Genomic DNA, 19,306 nt, shown 5'->3' with positions numbered 1-19,306 from the left:
TGCTTCTATAGCTGGGGCAAATCTAACTTGGTACCGTCGTAATGCTATGAATAGGATCTGCGTAGCCTTCACAATGCTGCCAGGTTAGGTTTGCCCCAATTATAGTAATAAGCAAATTTTTTTTAATGTTGTATTAGTTGAAGGTTTTGATGTCATGGCTTTGGGAGGGATGCGTGAAACTGTATAATTAGGCTTGATTATCAATTGTTTTTGATAATACAGACATTATTGCAAAGTTACCCCAGCCAAAAATGATGGTAGAGCTGCTCAAGCAAATGAATATCTTTTCATTTCATGGTGTGCGGTTATTAAAGTATAATGTCGGATGAAATAGACTTTATCTATTTTCAGTAAACCTTATTACATGAGTGAGACAACGTTTTTTTTGATACTTAACAACCGTTCTTTTTGATATTTTATTTCAAAAAGTGTTCGTGCATTTTAAATTTCAAATACATGTCGAATTCTCTTTTACGTTAGGGAAGGACAGAATATTTGTGTTGTTGTTTTTTAAAACTATTTGCTATTGCATTATGAAACTAATATTAATTGTGTAAAAATTACTAGTAATTGTTTTATTTTCAATTAAGTTAAAAGTCTTAATTCGTTGTCATTAAATTTTCAATGTTGTAGCAATAGACAGTAGTTTGAAAGAAATATTTAAAAGAAAATTCGTCGCATCCTACCCTTCCCTTCCTACTGAATGGCGATAAAACATTCTCTTACTTAAACAATGAAAAACTAGTGTTGCCGGTTATAGTGAAAACGGTAACAGAGTAAATGTAATAGCACACAAACTTCTGCATTCAAATTCACTTCTTCAAATCAAGATTTCTCAGTATCTACTTATATGAGGAAAAAGAGAAAGAAACATTTTTATTTTTCCTTCATAGAATTACTGAAGTGTAGCATTTTCTTACCAATAAAACGTATTTTTTACAAAGTTGCGCATAACTGTGCCGTTTTTCAAACAAATTTGTAATGACTGCCAAACATTGCATGGTAAAAACTTCAAATGTAAATTTAACACGTGCGCTAAAAACTGTTGCCATACTAGTTGCATATATCAGTTGCGTGATGAATGACGTCATGTACAGAACAATTACGTGTTATAAAAGCACCACGCCCTGGTCGTTCAGCACGCCATACCTTGATAAGTGTCCAAGAATATGAAATGTTAACCCACTTGTTATATTTTGGCGACTTTGACCTTAATGTATACTACTTACCACTATTTTTGAGTATGGTAATATTTCTTTTCTTTATTTTTTCTCCTTTTTTTAATACACATTATTTCTTTATGCTTACATTTGTAGAATAAAAATAACAGCAACTTTGATTACTGCTACTGCACTAGACTACCAATATCGCTTTATAAATAGCAACGTACTATTTTTACAACAGGGCACAGAATCGAAATTCTTCTCTTAGAAGTTGCTAAAATGTTACTGCCGTAGAATATATTTGTCTGCATTATTATTGTAATGACTGCTACAACCTGGTTTTGGATTGTGCGAGACTTAGCACAGTATTGTGCGTATTAAAAGACGTAAAGTCATACTTATTAGCGAAATTTACTAGTCAGAAATAAAATGTTAAGTCAAAAATATCCTTAATTTATTCAGGAAGTAGTGAATTCGGCATACTTTTGTTGCTAAATAGACATCGGCGTTTTACAAAATTTTCTTAACGGGGAATCAAGTTGTTTTTTTTAAATTCATTCAACCTGAATAGCGCGTAGTGCGCATTTTTGCATAACATCATGTATTAGTATAAACTCTGTTTCGGAACTTAAAAAATGGCGAACTGTTACCGCAATGATCAAAGACAGCCTATATGGACAACAATTTTAAAATTATTCAACTTAATCTCTTTAAAACTATTAAGTTTGATTTTATTCATAAATTTAAACATTTTATTTTTTTTAATCCTTTCATGTTGCTGTACAAAAGGAAATTAAGTATGTTATTCGGACAATCCACGAATGATTATTTTTTCGAAATTCAAAAGACCAAAAAGTAAGGGCTTGATAGAACGTGAATGATCTCAATGCAAATTGCTCTAATAAGATAAGTGTGCCAAATAAGGCGACGTTAAGGCTCATAGCGAATTATATCGCTTATTTATGATTCATTTAGCTCCAAATTTTGTAAATTCATCGGACATAAACTCAACTCAAAACTGAGTTTGATAAACTCAAAAACATTATCAAAATTCCATGTTTACTTCCATTTAACCCGGGAGAACTCGCGGTACTTTTCGTCACACGAACGCTCGCGGGGGGCTCCGTAGGCCCGGAGTGGGTATTTCAGTAAATTAAGTTTGCAAAATAGAAAAAAAAATGTGTTTTCAACCCTGAATTATAAATTGATAAACAGCCTCTATAATATGTTTTAAAAAGTGAGGTTTAAGAAAGTTTTATGATACATAAATCTAAATCTTCTTCTGAGCATTACTGATGATCGCTTTACTGTTCTGTGTCAACTTCTTCTTCATCTTCATTAAGGGAGTTCTCATCAGTTGAAACCTCAATCAACAAGGTCTGCAACCTCTTCATTTCATCTTTGTAGCTTAAATAGCGATGCATTTCACGACCTCTTCCTTTACATTCACAATCTGAAATGAAAAGCGTGAGCGCTCGCTCCGGGCCTCTGAGGCCCAAACCGGAATTTTCTGGGGAAAAGTGGGAATGTACATTCCTGAAAAGCATGTGGTCAGTATGTAGGTCACCTCGAACGCAGCTACTGTGGACCTCATTCATTTCCGTTGAAGGGGTGATTTTTGGCAGCGTAGTTTTGTAATGACCGGGCCTGAGAAGCCCGATGCGAGTTCTCCCGGGTTAAAGAAATAAGTTAAACCGTCATATTTGCGGCACCGAATAGTTTCTGACCTCGCTATATCTGTGTTGTTGTTGTTGTTGTTGTTGTTTTTTCTGAAAAGGAAACATTTGATCATTTAAAAACTACGAGGGGGGATGAACGATTCTTAACATTAGGAATAGAATTTTTCGCGTCATTCAAAAAACATTTCTAAAGTAAACTAAAGCTTAACTAAAACGTTCAAAGTGTAGTGTTATTTTTTATAAAATGACTTTTCTTATTATTATAAAATTAATAATAAATAATTAATTATTGGTATTTCCAGTTATTTACCATTTTTTAAATTTCTTAAAAAGATATTTCAGTAAAATCGTAAAAAAAATATTAATGAATAATTTCTTGACAAGTTTTAAACTGGCGTGTCATTTGAATAAAGCAAGGTCAATATAACCCTTTATTTTCATAATTGCAGTGGTGTTTGTTAGATTACCATAATATATTGTACAATCTATATGAAAGTCGTACATTTAATCCAAATAGAATGCAAATGTTCGGCAAACTTATAGTTACGGTCTTGCTATACTAATTTAAAATTATTTATATTAACATAATTTATTTTATAGCTACAAACTTGATCCGCATGATCTGGAGTTCTAAATAAGCACGGGTCGAATAAACGAATTTAAACTTTTACATTTTTAAGACTCTAAGGTATTTTAATAATGTTTTCACAGATTCTATGATATTGATAAATATTTTCACATGCCTAAAATTTAATTCTTCGGCAAAGGAGTTTGGACAATTTAGCTTTAAAATATGTTCGAGACTTAAATTTTGGTTTGTGAGTGCTTTTATCATGTTAAAATTGGAGACATTGAAATGCCTGATTCTAAGCAAAAAAAGCAAAAGAAACTGTTCATATTCAAACATAGATAATAAAATTGGTCGTCCCTTTTAGTTAAAGAAACGTCTAAAAGTTTTTTAGATAGGTACATATTTTTATTTTTTCAAAGAGATCTTTTTATTTTAAGAGAGGCTTTTGGAAGTGCTTAATCTTGGAGTAATCGTTTGCTTTAAGCAAAAAAAATACTAATGCCTTACCCATGTCGTTTTGGTTTTCTAATTGATATTTGCACCAATATTTTTCAAATTTTCTTTATTTTATTACATTGTGTTTGAAATTATGTAAATATGTTTTGACATGCGTTTTTTTTTGTACTTGTAATACATCTGATATTTTTTTCTTTGCAGGTGAGTAAACATGAGATGAAAATTCTAAGGATATCTTACTTTAGGGATAAATCTCGTACTCATATAAAAGTAACAACAACGATTTGTAAAAAGGTAAAGTTTTTTTTTTTTATATTTTCATGTAGTCTCTTGCATGTAGTTATATCGGAGATTAGTTTGTTTACTTACTGAATTAAACAACAATATGCTGTATTATTAATTATTTTAAACCTCAGTACCCAAGTAACGCAATCACTGTTTTGCATGTACACAATAGCATGGAACTGTATTCCAATATGCCACATGAAATTAAAATATGGTAAACATAATTGAAGTAAGAATGGATTAGAAAGATGGGAAAATATGTTTGGGGCACCTTTGCAAGGTTTAAAAATGTGTATTTCTCAGTTTCATAAGAGTATATGATATTATACGAAGAAATCATTTTTTAATGTTTCAGTTGCAAGGAATATTTTTTTTTTTTTTGAATAAATAGTTTTCTACATTATGGGAGGGAAGTGTCTACAAAAAGATGTAAAATGCGTTCTTCATTTATCGAAGCTGGGCATAAATTATATTGAAAAATATTTCCTTGTTTTTGAACTACTGCTACGTTAATACATAATATAAGTTTAAACAAAAGTTAAGCCAGTCAGAAAATTTGATACATGTAATGTAGAAGGTACTACCCGCAAAAAAATAATATTTATGTCTTCAGATCGCGCATCGGCAGCAAATTTGAAAAAAAAAAGGTAGAAGATGATCAATTTTAAAATATTTTTATAAAAAACTAAATTAACAAAATTTTTGTTTTAATCCCATTTAAATGCTTTCTTTTAATAGTTTTTAAATATGTCTTTAAAAGTATTTAAGTTCTTTACAGTTTTTAGTTCGCGCATAATCCGCAAAATTACGTGAAATAAACCAACAATCGACGTTTTCAGCTTATTTTGTATATTGCAGTATTTCTTCTTTTAGGTCCCAGTTATGTATTTCTTTACAGTAAATATGCACTGTACAGCTCTTTGCTGGAACTGCAATTATAAGGTAGACCGGGGCACGTTTACGAGGATTTTTTTCAATGAATTTTCTAATTTTTGTTTTTTAACTAAGGAAATTTTAGACATTGCGGTTTTATGAAGCAGTTAATGGAGTCAAAATAGATATATTCTGTTGTCACTCAACTTGTGTTTTTAACCGTTAAAATAATTATTTTTGAGTCCAAGTCGGTTGCCAAGACTGTTTTGATGTCCTATTATTTTATTTTCCCCCCGCCACCCTCCGCACCATCACCGTCGACCGGCTCCTCACGATGCTGCTCCTATAGCAAAAGCCGTCTCCAGGTTGCATCCATGTCCTACACACACGCGCATACATACGCGACTACACACACACGCACACACACACAAACACATACACCTACACACATACACAAATACATATACATACATACAGACACCTACACACTCAAACACATACCACACACACATACACACACGCATACATACTGACACCTACACATACACACAACTACCCGCACATTCATGCCTGCACACAGGCACATATGCCTACATACACATACATACACATACCCAGCCCCCACGCACACAAACACTCATACACACAACTACCAACACTCATGCTTGCACACAGACACAAACACACATGCCTACACACACACACATACACATACCCCTACACAGTAACACACATACCCCCACACACACAAACACACACGCCTACATACACACGCACACACACTCGTGATTGCGAAAAACATAATTTGAATTCAAGATGACAAAATTCAAAATATTTTCTTTTTTTTTTATTGACTCCTAACGTAGTTCTGTTAGTGTTTTAAACATAATGTCTTACATAAAGCAAAATTATTACAGACTTAATTGTGTATAAAGTTGAAGCTGAAGGGACATGAAGACAGCAAGCACTATTTGATTGTAAGCTATAAAATACGAATGTGTAATTTAATTAAAAACTAAATGGTAATTTTTAAAAATTAAATAGCCGGAAAATGCTAAAAGTATTTGAGACAGTTTGGAGCGAAAAATGTGTCAGGGGCACGTTTAAGTAAGACACTGTAAGAACAATCGTAAAGATGCTCCGACGTTCAACGAGTAAACTTGCCCCGTCACCAGTTTTGGATTTATTTCTGACTTGTAAAAAAAATTAATAACATTTCAGTTCGTACAATTACAATAATCAACAAAGGATAAAATTCTGCTAATTTTTATATATTTGTTTTTTTTTTAAACTAAGTATTATTTATTCAAAATAAGCTTCAAAACGTTCAACACAAAATTTACTCAATTTGGTAGAAAACAGATTATTCTTTCTGCATGCTGACCCGAAGTTCGACTACTGCTCAAAAACTATTTGCTAGGGAGTAGCTTCAATATGTTATGACTGTTGGCTCTCCAACTATAATTCGTTTCGAAAAAACGGCACTGCGTAAACGTACCCCGGTCTACCCTATTGTGTTGCATTAACAACCCAAAACTTACCAAAGGTTTGTGGTTACACTTTATGTTCCACCCTGAAATGCCCAAGAAGACTGGACTTATTCGAAAGCTTTATACATTTGTAAAGTAACCTTCATAACAACAATATGGTTTTAAACTAGTTTCTTCGTTTCAATCAAGTCGTAAAGTTGGACTAAATATTTTCAACGACATATTAAGAGACTATTAAAAGAAGCATTAAAACCTGATTAGAACAAAAATTTTTAACATTTGGATTTTTATTAAAAATATTTGAAAATTGACCATTTTTTACCTTTTTTTCAAACTTTGCCGCCGATGCGCGATCTTAAGTCATAAATATTATTTTTGGATTCTTTTTTTCATGTTTAGGATATCAAAACACAACTGTTTTTTTTTATTAGAAGTTGCTTATCAAAAATTTCCTTTTTTCTGCCCACCTATTGAGCATCCCATCTTGAAAAACCATGAAACAATAATTAAAAAACTCAAAAACTGTAAAAGGTAAACAAAAACCTAGATGCACACACCGAATTTAGAGTGCAAAAAAATAACATTGTTATATTTTATTAAATGGATACGATTTTTTAGAATTTACTTCGTCGCAAAATTACTTTGTAACAACATATACACTAGAGTCTAAATAATATACAAGAGCCAGGAATTTTTGCTACTGTGTTTATAAATACTCTTTGCATCAAAATATCAACGCTTATCATTGCTTCATGCCTAAACATTCACTGTGTAAGAAATTACGTTTCACACATCCAAAGGGTATAACAATTATCATCGCCGGGAAAGTACAATATTTATCATTTCCACAAGACATAAAAAAATCATATAGAAACCGATTTTACTTCAGGAGAAAAAACTAAAAAGAACTTTTATTTTCCCCCAAGGGTTTTCGGGATTTTTAACCAAACATTATTAATTCCGGAACTATTTGGCCCTATGCCACAACGATCTGTAAAAAAAAAAGTCAATATTTTTATCACTGCAAAAAGCAACTTCGACAAAGCGAATCTCGGATCCGTAATATTCGATTCGACGAAAAGAAAGTAATAAAAAGTTCCGGGAAAGGGGGGAATAAAGAATGTGCCCTCACTAAACGGGGAGGGTCGGGTTGTAACAGGGAATAAAAGTAATCCCCCAGGATCAAATATCCGTGGCTTGTAACTTGTTCGTAACTGCAGTGTTTGATTGAAAGATCGTTACAGAAGATATTAGTGTGACTGTATTGCATGTAACGCACACAACTCCTACATTTGGCTCTTTGTCCACCACAAGTCACTACATTTTTTTTATTATTATTTGCTTCTGGATAGTTATACTAATGAATATCTCTTAGAACTACTAAAACTATTTTTTTAATCGATTAGTCTGCTAAAAGAGGACGCTTCCAAAAGCTTACATGTATTTATTGATTTATTTATTTGTATTATTGTTATTGATATTAATACTATATTATTTTTATTATTATTATTATTATTATTATTAATTTATTCTATATTTATTTAGTTTTATTAATATTATTATATTTTGAAACTAGTATTATTGTTATTATTTTTTATCAGAGTAAATGGTACTTTTTGTGCAACATGTAATGTACCAAATACGAAAAAAAAGAAGAAAAAAATGACTACTGTTGTTAAGCACAACCAAACATAATATTTAACTGGTTTTTGGAACAGATAAAATCAACACTTGTTATCTGCTCTGAATTATATTAAATTATATTAACTTATTATATTTATTATTATTATTATTTTATTTATTTAATAATTATTATTATTGTTTAATACTTGTAAGAGATAGATAAATGTAAACAGAAAACAACGTAAAAAATGTTTTTGTTTGTTTTGTAAATTATTGGTTCCTTTTCGCCGGTAATTACTTTTGATTTTCGTAAACATATAGTATGTAATATAGAGTAAGTCCGGCGATCTCTCCCCACCTAAACAGAAACTTAATTAAAAAAAAGTGCAATGACGGAAAATAAAAAATAATACGTCCGGTCTCTTTTAATATTGGTCGAGATAATGTAGAAATATTATTATAAACAAAAACTGCGAATTAAATTTTTTATTGCAAAAAAAAAAAAAAAAAAAAATTGCTACTTTGTGGCATATTACCTTGACTGTCAGACAATTCGCCCCACTACATTAGGTTAAATGCCCCACTTGAGGTAACATTACCAAACTTCGTATAACAAGCAAAAAGTATTAACAGTTAACTAAATGAATGCAAATCAATAAGAGTCATGATACCAGCAACGTAATAATTGCTAATTTACGCAAAAACAAAATTGTTAATGCAGTCATTTATGCGTTATAATGTTTGTAACACATAATAAATTTAGAAATCAGAAAGAAAAAAAACTACTGTGTAACATATTTTGACGCTTTCAAAATTATTTTACTCTGTTCTAGCTTTTTGAAATTTATTATGCATTTGTGGTAAACGCGAGCTACACAATATATAATATTATAAATAAATTTAAATAAGTTATTATTAATTTAATTTTTCACTTTTTGAAATAAGATCAACTGCAAGTATCATCGCTACAAAGGAAAATTAAAATGATGCCATTTTTTTTTCTTCTTTAATATTTTTTAAACTGAGTGCATAAAAATACACCGACGTATACTATCCCAAATCAGATCAACTCGAAGTTAGGAGTTCTCTTAATTTTTATCACATGGCAAGGACAGAATGCATTCCACGAATGCTTTAGCGTCTTCATTGTGCTTTAATACAAATAATACTTATTTAAATATGTTGTCGAATCAGTTATCAAACTTTTATATACCATTCGATTAAACCTAAGCATCGGTAGCTACCAGTTTTTCGTAAGCGCCTCTTACATTTTTATGCTCCTTGCTAAAAAGCTATGATTAACATAAATGAACAAATAATGCAACATTGTATCTAATCTCGTGACGTGTATTAACGCGCAATGATGCCAAATATTGGCCTCACTCGCAATTCCTAAATTTACGTTACTAACATTTGAGGCAGTGAGAAGAAAAGGGATGTAAGTGGACATTTCCAATTTTTGAGTAAAACGCGTTTAAAGATTAGCTCCTAGGTAGACTTTCATTGAAATTGTTTTCTAAATCATGCTGTACAGCAGCACCTACCAGGACTACTAGTAATATCTCTTCCCCCAAGACAGAGGAGGGATTTATCTGCCATTTGTACCGGTTATCTACGAAATTTCAATTTTGCCACTTAAATCCCTTTGCTTCTCACTGCTTCATTTGTTCATTATAAGGACGATAAATGAATTGAAAATACTGTGTTCGACTCACGTAAACTCAAATTACACGCTGCTCGCTCGGTCCCGTCTACAGTGCTAGCCAAATTAATAGACTAAAGAGTTTTTTTGTTTGTTTTTTGTACACCATTTGTACTAAAATACTGTTTATTTTACTGTTAAAGTACAGTACATACTGTACACTGATTATTACCTTATTTTAGCATACTTTAATGTTTGCAGGTGGCAGCACTGTCTGCTTTGTTTATGTTCTATCTACCTACGAGGAACATAACCTCAATCAGTTTAAACAGTTCACTAGTTCTTTTTATTAGTGTATTCTGTTAAATTTAAGGTTAGTTTTAAGTAATTAGTGAGTATGCGTATGTGAGTATATATAATAGTGAGTATAAACAATTTGTAACCTCCTTTTTTAAAAAGTGTTAAAAAATGGTGTAAACCTTGTGAATAAAACTTAAAATGTTCATCAAGAACAAGGGAATGCATACTAAATATTAGATAATTATTTCACTGTTCGTTAATGTGCCTATAGTTATGTAATCAATAAAGAATTTGCTTTTAAAACAGTCTTTGTCTAATAATTTGGCCAGCACTGTATACTGTAACTTTGAGGCATTACTGCTTTATACATCTGAAAAGTAAAAATAATGTTGCGACCAAATGGTATCCCGCAAACCTGTCTACGGTTTTAGATGCTAAAAAAATTGTGAAATAGAAGGGCGGCAATAAAAAGCATTAAATCGACCAGAAATAAGTTAATTGACGGAGAAAAAACGAAAGTGATTAATGTTATCAGCAATGAAAACAAGTAGTATTTTAAATATTCACTAAAAAGTGGATTACAGAAGTCGTTTAGGTTTTATTCATTAAGTGTTTGAACACAATGTGGACGAATAATATTATTGACGGTTTAGAGGGCGGAGACGGGGGAATCATGTCCCCACTACCCTCCCCTTGTATCCGATCCTGACAGGGGTTGCGACTCACTGGTTGGAGAACACCGATGATTTGAAGCAACATTTTTAGCAACTAAATAAGCCGAATGCTGTGTTTCATAGAACATAAAAAAAAATGTAAATCTCGGAAAATAAATCTACAATCCAGAAAATCTCCGTCTTAGATTTCAGTTTTTCAAACATTTTGTAAGCTCTTTTTTTTTTTTTTTTTTTTTCAATGTTGTGATTATATGTCCTCAAATATTTTTTTTTTCATTTAAACACAAAAATCCTATCGATCTTATAGTTTCTGACAAAAGAAAATAAATAAAGGTAGTTCTCGGATTTATATCAACACAAGTAAATAATGTTGAATGTGGGGCACATTACCCACTCGATTCATCAGTGGGGCAAATAATCTGTAATCAGGTGGGGCATATTACCTTTTTGTCAAGGTTAATCGCCCCACCACCTCTTGTTCAAACATCAATCCAATTTTGCTGCAATCAACGGTAATAGCTTTCTATATGATTTTCTCTTACTCTTCCAGGCCCCACAATATATGCCCGTAAAAATTTTTAGGTCCAGAGATTTTCTCTTTAGAATCTCAATCTGTAGGTGTTCTAGTGTGAGAATATCTTGGGTAGACATGTTGAATCCTGCGCAAAATAATTTTACAGGCAATCAAAGATAGCGGCCATTTTGGTTCACTTGCTCATTACATTTTTCGCAACGTACATACCCATAAGTTTAATTTTAGTTTTGAACTGAGATTTTTGGGGTTTAGAAACTCAATTAATGTAATAGTTATGTCATAAAAGCCGCTCTGGCTATTTCCACAATTTTTACGTGAGATATCTCTGACGTTTTTTGTTTAACATTCTAGTTACTAAAAAGTGTACAAAAATTTGTAACTCCTAATGGAACCAAACGATTTTAAAGTATAAAATCTGGCTCTGAATGATGTTCTCACCCCCCCCCCCACCTTCATTAGCTACGCCAGTGCTCATAGTTATTTATCGTCTGCTATCGAAGTAATTGTTTTAGAGTAAAAATATTCCAGTTCCAAAAACGTTTTGTTTCATGTTTTTCTGTGACAATAACTATTTAAAAGCAATGGCTGATATTTCTAAACTGAGTTCAGAAAGTTTTGGTGTGCAATTAAAAATATCTAAAGACAGTTTTTGCTAACAAAAATGTTTTATATGTCGAAACAAATCAAGAGAAAAATTTTGTTTAACAAACAGTAAATGAACAAAAACGAGTTAGTGGAGCTGCTGAAGTACCCAAAGACGCAGTATTGAAAAACGCTGCAAGAAAATATAGTGTGTCGTTGCAGCAACCAGCACTACAAGAAATATACGCAAGGAAAAACACTAACAAAAATGTTAGAAACAAATGCACAAACAAGTTATTTTGAAAGTGAAAACAAAGTTTTAGAAAAATCAGAAAGTACTGAAGGAGGTCGAAATCGCAGATCAAGATCAACACCTCGTCCTTCGTAAAAAGCCACGATACTGCAGAAAATACCAACTGTGTAATATATAGCTGCATTAGATCGAGATTAAAATATGGCAGTGTGTGCAAGGCCGCTGAGAGCCAAGGCAGGCCCCTGGTCAGTTTAATCGGTGCCCCCCCCCACCACCTATAAAACTTATAAATTTATTAGTACTCCGGTTCCTAGCCAGGTCCCCAAAGGTCCGGGCCCCTAGTTTCTGACTAGGCTGGCATTGCCTCTCATCAGCCCTGCAGTAATGACAGAATGAAATATAGGATCTGTACTTCTGATCGAGCAATAATGTTTGTAGTGGCTCCAAGTTTTTTTCAAGACGAAGTTTTTGAAAGAGTAGCAGATCTTAACAGTGATACGAATGTTTCTGCTGCGAATTTATATGCACATTAAAACTGTATAAGCTCTTATATTCGAAAGTATGAGCGAGAAACCAATACACAATTTGCGCAACGTCTATCCTCAAAATTTTAACTATTTCAAAAGGCAAATGAAGCCTCTTTGCCTCTTTTGAATGCTGAGCATAGATTTATTCTTTCAGAAATAAAAGAATTGATGCTCAATTTAGATGAAAATGCATTGATTTATATTAATAAAATAAAACTACTTCTCGTAAGAACGTATAACAAAATAATTTTTTCTGTTCTTCCTAAAGACATTTCTTAGTTTTCTCTAGTCATTTATCTCCAAAAGTACTTGTTGCTGCTATTCGCTCACAAGATGCTGTAAAGATTGCGGAATACATCTTGAGAAAATCATTATAAGATGTTGATTTTAGACTACAAGATAAGCTCTGCTATGCGAGTAAAAATGGTTCAGGACGCTCAATAATAGTTAAATAATGATTCAATCCCTACGCACAAATATTGAAAGCTTGAAAACAGAGTTTGAAGTTTTTGTTAAGGGATGTAGTGAGAAATCGGAACTGTGCAAGTATTGGGAAGGTTTTCGTTCCCTGGTATCATTCGTAAAACACTTGATTATTTCTGATCACGTAGGAAATTTGAAATTACACGTTCAAACTGTTGAGTTACTGTTTCCTGTCTTTCGTGAGCTTGATTAAATTAATTATGTCTATATGTAACATAGTACATGGAGAGGATAGGACGCTATAAAATGAGTATCCCTACCTGTAGGAAAAATTCATTCAAGGTAAATTTGTTGCTTAAAAAAATAGTAAATTAAATGTTGTGGAGCCAGACAAGAAGTTGGAACAAACGGATTCAACGGTTACAGGAATGTGCCAGAGGAATTGCAGGGCAGACAGAAGAACGTATGTTGTCGAATGGTGTTTAGTGTATCATGAAATTTTAATGATATGCAATGTGTTTCGTGGTCTTACGAATTCTCATTTAATAGATCACTGTGAGAGTGTCTCGTCTCATTATCTTTATAGGCAATCATACCTAGTATTTTGATAAAATGTCAAAAGACTTGTTGATTTTATGTATCAACATATAAATTCCTATGAGATTTCTGAAACAGTGCAACTTGACAGCTTTCTCACTAAACAACTTGTAAATGATAGTGTCACGATTCGCTTCCTCTGTATCATGAATCACTGATCAGAACAGTATCTTCAGTTTAAACAGAAGACATTTGTTTCAAAAACCTAAGAAATTGTCTGATTTATTTTCGAAAGTCAACCTACCATGCTTTGATGCACACAGTTCTTCACAAAATATCACTTCCAAGCTAATGGGAAATAATCAACTGTAACAAGAGTACAGAGACATGGAAAAAGCGAAAGAAAAGGGAGAATGCATTAAAAATATGTTAGCTCATGACTTGTTTCCAACAAACACATGTGATGGTGATTCACCTACCAAGCTAGATATTATCGTTGCACAGTTGCAGAAATATATGTTGCCAAAACATTTTCTATTTAGCAAAGTAACCCCGATGAAAACTGCCCTCATTATCTATTTCATGTCACAAGTCCGCTAAATAAAGAAAACTTTTGGAGAAGTTATCAGCAATGTTCGGCACGGATCCATTTCTATATGCTCTTTTGATGAACTTCATGTTGTGTTCGATAGTTATTTGCAACATTCTGTGAAATAATCTGAGAGGATTAAAAGAGAATGAACTAAGGGCACAGTAAACCTTGCTGTAACTGACAGAAAAACACTAGTACCTATGCAGGTAGTAAAGTTCTGTTCTTCAGTATCAAATAAGGAAAATTTACAGCAACTAGCACGCAAGGAAATAAAAGAAATTTCCCAAAATGCTACATTTTCAGCGATTACTAGCAGTTTAACTGTTAATGAAGAAGCAATCTGCAATGCTTTTCATGGGAGATTTGAGACAGATCGTTGAAGAACTTAATTAGAATAACTCGTTGGCAGAAATGGATTCCACACATAGACTGGGTAGATAAAAATGGTTCAAAAAGAGTGGTTGTGGCATCAAATGATACAGACGCAGTAGTGCAATAACATGCAATGCAAAAACAGATCGTAACCTTTTTCAAAAGAAACTAAACTTGTATTTTTCGTTTATTATGTTGTTGAAGAAACACGAGTTTAAAATGAGCATTCTGGGTTATTTATTAATTTTGTACACTTTTTAGTAACTAGAATATTCAACAACAAATGTCGGAGATATCTTCACGTAAAATTGTGTAAATAGCCAGAGCGGCTTTTATGACATAATTATTATATTAATTGACTTCCTAGACTCCAAAAACTGCAGTTCAAAATTAAAAGTAAATTTGTAGCTACGGTCGTTGCGAAAAACGTAATGAACAAGTGAACCAAAATGGCCGCTTTCTTTGACGGCCTGTAAAATTATTTCGCGCAGGATTCAACATGTCTACCCAAGATATTTTCACATTAGAACACCTACAGATCAAGATTCTAAAGAGAAATTTTCTGGACCTAAAAATTTTTACGGGACTACATTGTGGGGCCAGGACTATACTGTATAAACAGATAATTTAACAAAATATTGGAACGCTAGTTACTTTAACAAAAGTTTTTAAAAGTGCTAACTTGAATCAAGCGTTAAAAAGTGTCGCTCTTATCTTTCACTTTGCTATGACGCTGTAATTACCGCTAAAAATTCGCTAAAAATGGCTGTAGCGTATGCATAAAACTGTTTTCTACACAAATACTCTTAAAAATTTCGACACGGCCGCACCCTTTTTCTGAAATTGTGAAATACAGTTACTGGGGCAACTTATCTGACGGGGCATAATACCCCAACTTACTCTAACTACGTCTGTCATGCAGCTGATTCAAATATCCGCAAACCTAACTTACGTTCATTAATAACTTAACTCAACTGCTGCTTAGGTTCGAGTATTTAACCCATTTTAATGAAGAGTTATTGACTGTGATGTATTTGTACTTTGATAGTCACCCCAATGTTACTATTTCATTTATTTCTTACATTTTCTAAAATTATTTTTATAACAGTTGAACGTTTATACTTTCGATTACGATACGCCACAGATTCGCGAACTTTGTTTTAGCCCAGTAGAGTACGAAGCACTTCGTTGCTTTACTTAGAACCTTTACTGAGCGTTGTTTCAAAAACAGGGATGCAGTGTAATATTTACTTTCAGGCCATACAGAACTAAATAAAACATTAAATAAAGGTTCTGAGGCGTTCCAAAGTCCTCTAGTAAAGACAAAATACATGTAAATGTCCAAAGACAAGTGCGAAATTCACCTGACCCTGTGAAAATGCTCCCCGGGGACTTTAGGAATACTATATAATTATTGAATGGGGTCGTTTCCGAAATTTTAAAAGTATTTTTTTCTGAAAGAGCATGCTTAAAACATAGGATCTGATCTTTTTTTTTTTTTAAATTTGACTAAGTGTAATATTTAAAAGAAATGATTTAATCGTGTGCTGTCATTGTTTATGCTACCGCCGATGACATCACAACTGATTAAATGCCATTCATTGTTGCCATTAGCAGAGCGCAATGCTTAACTCGAATCTTTACTCACGTCTACTGGCAACCATATGGTTGATAGCAAGATTAGAGCGCAATATTGAATTTGCTTCTTAATAATCATAACTTGGAAACGCGGTGGACAAATGCGCCAAAGTACATCATTTGTGACATCATAAAGACCTCGCTTTATTTTCAAAATCGGACATTTTAATGAATAATTAAAAATTAAGCGTTGGGAAAATGAAAGTTTTTCTCGCCCCATGTTTTTTCCTTTTTTTTTTCCTTTGCTTATTCTATCAATTTCACTAAAAGTAGTACTTTTGACTGATATAAACAGGGGAGGGGGAGAAACAGGATACTTTAAAAAAGTTTTAACGTCAATATTGTTTTTGACTACGGGAACTTTTAAATAAAAAAGTAGTTAATATTTTCCCCTTCCATTTATCGTTCTTTTTGTACATCACCACCCCCGTTCCTCTGAGTCGAGGGCTATCCTTCTTCTCTTGATTTTCTGAAGTTTTTGACTAAAATTAGAATGCTCCGGTAATTATAAGACCTGTATAGTCGTTGTAACCCTTTTGCAAACTGAATTTTAAGGAATTTATGTTACTTTTACTTTCTGGAAAACTGAATTTTTAGTGCAACTTTTATTTATTTATTTATTTTTTTTTTGAGTCAAGTGGTGGGAAATGTTTCAGGATGTTATCTTTCTTTACAGAAGTTAGAATTTTAGTCCCGCTGTTCTCATTTTCAGAAATTTATAGGCGTGTTGATATAAAAAAGCACTTGACATATAGAAAAGCATTATGCTAAATTCCCTTATCAAGAATGAATTCGGAAAACGTATCAAGGCCCTTATCCAGGACTTTATTTCCAGGACCAGTAATTCCATTTTACTAAAAAGGAATATAATGGCAGTTAAATATTTTTTCCCATTTTCTTCACAATAAATATCCCAAGTTTCTTGCATACCGCTTTATGGGGTTGTCTACACAAACAATTGATCCGGTGATCGATGCAAAGAATAATAGATTGCAAGTACATTCATAAGACGTATATTTGTGTATCCACCCAGTTACCATGGTAACTACTTTTTTTCTGTCATCCAATATGATTGTTGATCCAATAGTTTTTGACGCATTTAATAGCTAAGTTTCGTTTTTCCTTAATGGATAAACGCAACTCTTGAAGTCAAAAAGTCTTTGAAAAATATGATTAAAGCTTGGACAAAATCTAAGAAGCTTATTTGTGTGCTATGAAACTTATTGAAACCCTTTTAAATAAAAATCCATAAATACTTACCGTACTCATATCATAAAAATGTATTATAGGTTTTTATAAGTTTCCGAGTATTTTAAAACTCAAAAAAGTTTTACTGCAATCGAAACTATATTTATATACATTTTATAACCATGTCTCAAAAACTATATTTGTTTCAATTAAGTGTCTGCATTTTTATCACTTAAAAATGCACATTTTTTCTTATTTATGCATGTTTAGCCGGATATATGAACATTTTTAAAAAAAATTAAAAATCACAACTAAATTTGGCATAAAGCTATAATTAATCTTTATTTCTTAATAGTCTTAGTATATGAGAGTCAATATATTTATAATATTTATAAGATTTACACACTTTTTTACCTTAAGACATGATACGCGTTGGCGTATTATGTTTAAAATCTTTGAAACATATTATTTAGACAGATACTGTAACAATTTTTCTTGTTTTGCATTAACAATAAATAATTGTTCAAGAATAAAATGTTTTGATGCTTTAAACTTTAAAATAAAGTTTAAGCTCTGCATTGAATACCGTATTTTCTGATATTACGACATTACCTTTTACTAGTGTAAATATTATGATTGTTAGACTAAGTGCGTAGTCATTATTCCAAAAAGGCATTTAAAAATTTAATTTTTATGCTAAGTGTTGATGTTATAAAATACTTGTCAAAAATGGTTACAGTACCAATATATAACAATGCGCAGTGTGCGGTAACTTACTGAAAATAACATGATGTTGTTTAAAAATAATTAGTATTGTTTATTATGCATGAAGTAATAAAATGTAGTTGTGCATTATAGTCTGATAGTGTTTTAACAGTGTGTTTTAGCTGAAAAGTAATATAACTTACGAATTTTTAATTACTTCTTTGATGATATATCATACTTTCTTAAGACGTTAAATGCATCCATCCTACATTAAAACAATTTTTTTCGTTGTAATCACATAAAATCAGCAGTATCTTTTTGATAATTTACCCAAAACTATGTTTGAAATGTTTGTCTATTTAAGTGAAATTTTATAAGGTAGAAGATAGGTAGACACCTAAAAGTATGTAGAGTTAAGAAGAAAGTTGAAAACGATTGCAGACACTTAAGAATTTGTAGAGTGATTATTTCTGCTATTTTGATAACAATTAATTAAAAGCTACACTACAGATAAAGAATTGAGAAAACATTTTGCAGTTTTATTTTCCATTTGACTTACATAGTATAATAAAAGTATTACTAAAAACAATTTAATTCATTTATATAAGTTATTATATTTTACTCGTATACATTTAAATTTAAACACAACAGTTATTTGTGCTTCAGAAATCATTATTAAAGTGAAAAAACAACTTTAGGAACAGTTTTTAAAGTCAAAAGAGGCTAAGGTTTTTCTAGGACTTACTTTGAAATATTTATCTTTTATTCTTATAAAGCGTTATTGAAATGCTTTGTCATTCTGTTTTTTTCCTTGGTTTTTTGTTTGTTTTTTTTTTAATTTGATAGTATATAACGGTTGTGCTAGCTTGATGTTATGCTAAGAATTCCTGTCTAAGTATGAAATACAAAAAAAAAAAGTTACTTGTGTTTTGTCTGTTGTGGTTTTTGGAAAGGTGGTGTTTTGAGAGACGACATCAAGTAGAATGACTTCATGCATAGAAAATCTTTGAAATTACTCCTTACCATACCGTTACTTAAAAAAAAAGTTTTGTGCAAATAATAATCAATCAGGTACCAAAATTCATGGCACTGGTATTTTTTCTGGTAAACAGCTCTAAGTTTCTATGATAAAATGAAAAATCTTTAGTGTGCTTATCCCCTTCAGTCGGAATTATGAAATATTGGCCCAAAAATGTTG

Source organism: Uloborus diversus, chromosome 7 (genome assembly GCF_026930045.1).
Source record: "Uloborus diversus isolate 005 chromosome 7, Udiv.v.3.1, whole genome shotgun sequence".
Classification (NCBI taxonomy): Eukaryota; Metazoa; Arthropoda; class Arachnida; order Araneae; family Uloboridae; genus Uloborus; species Uloborus diversus.
The sequence above is the reverse complement of the archived record's forward strand: the minus strand, read 5'-3'. Positions refer to the sequence as shown.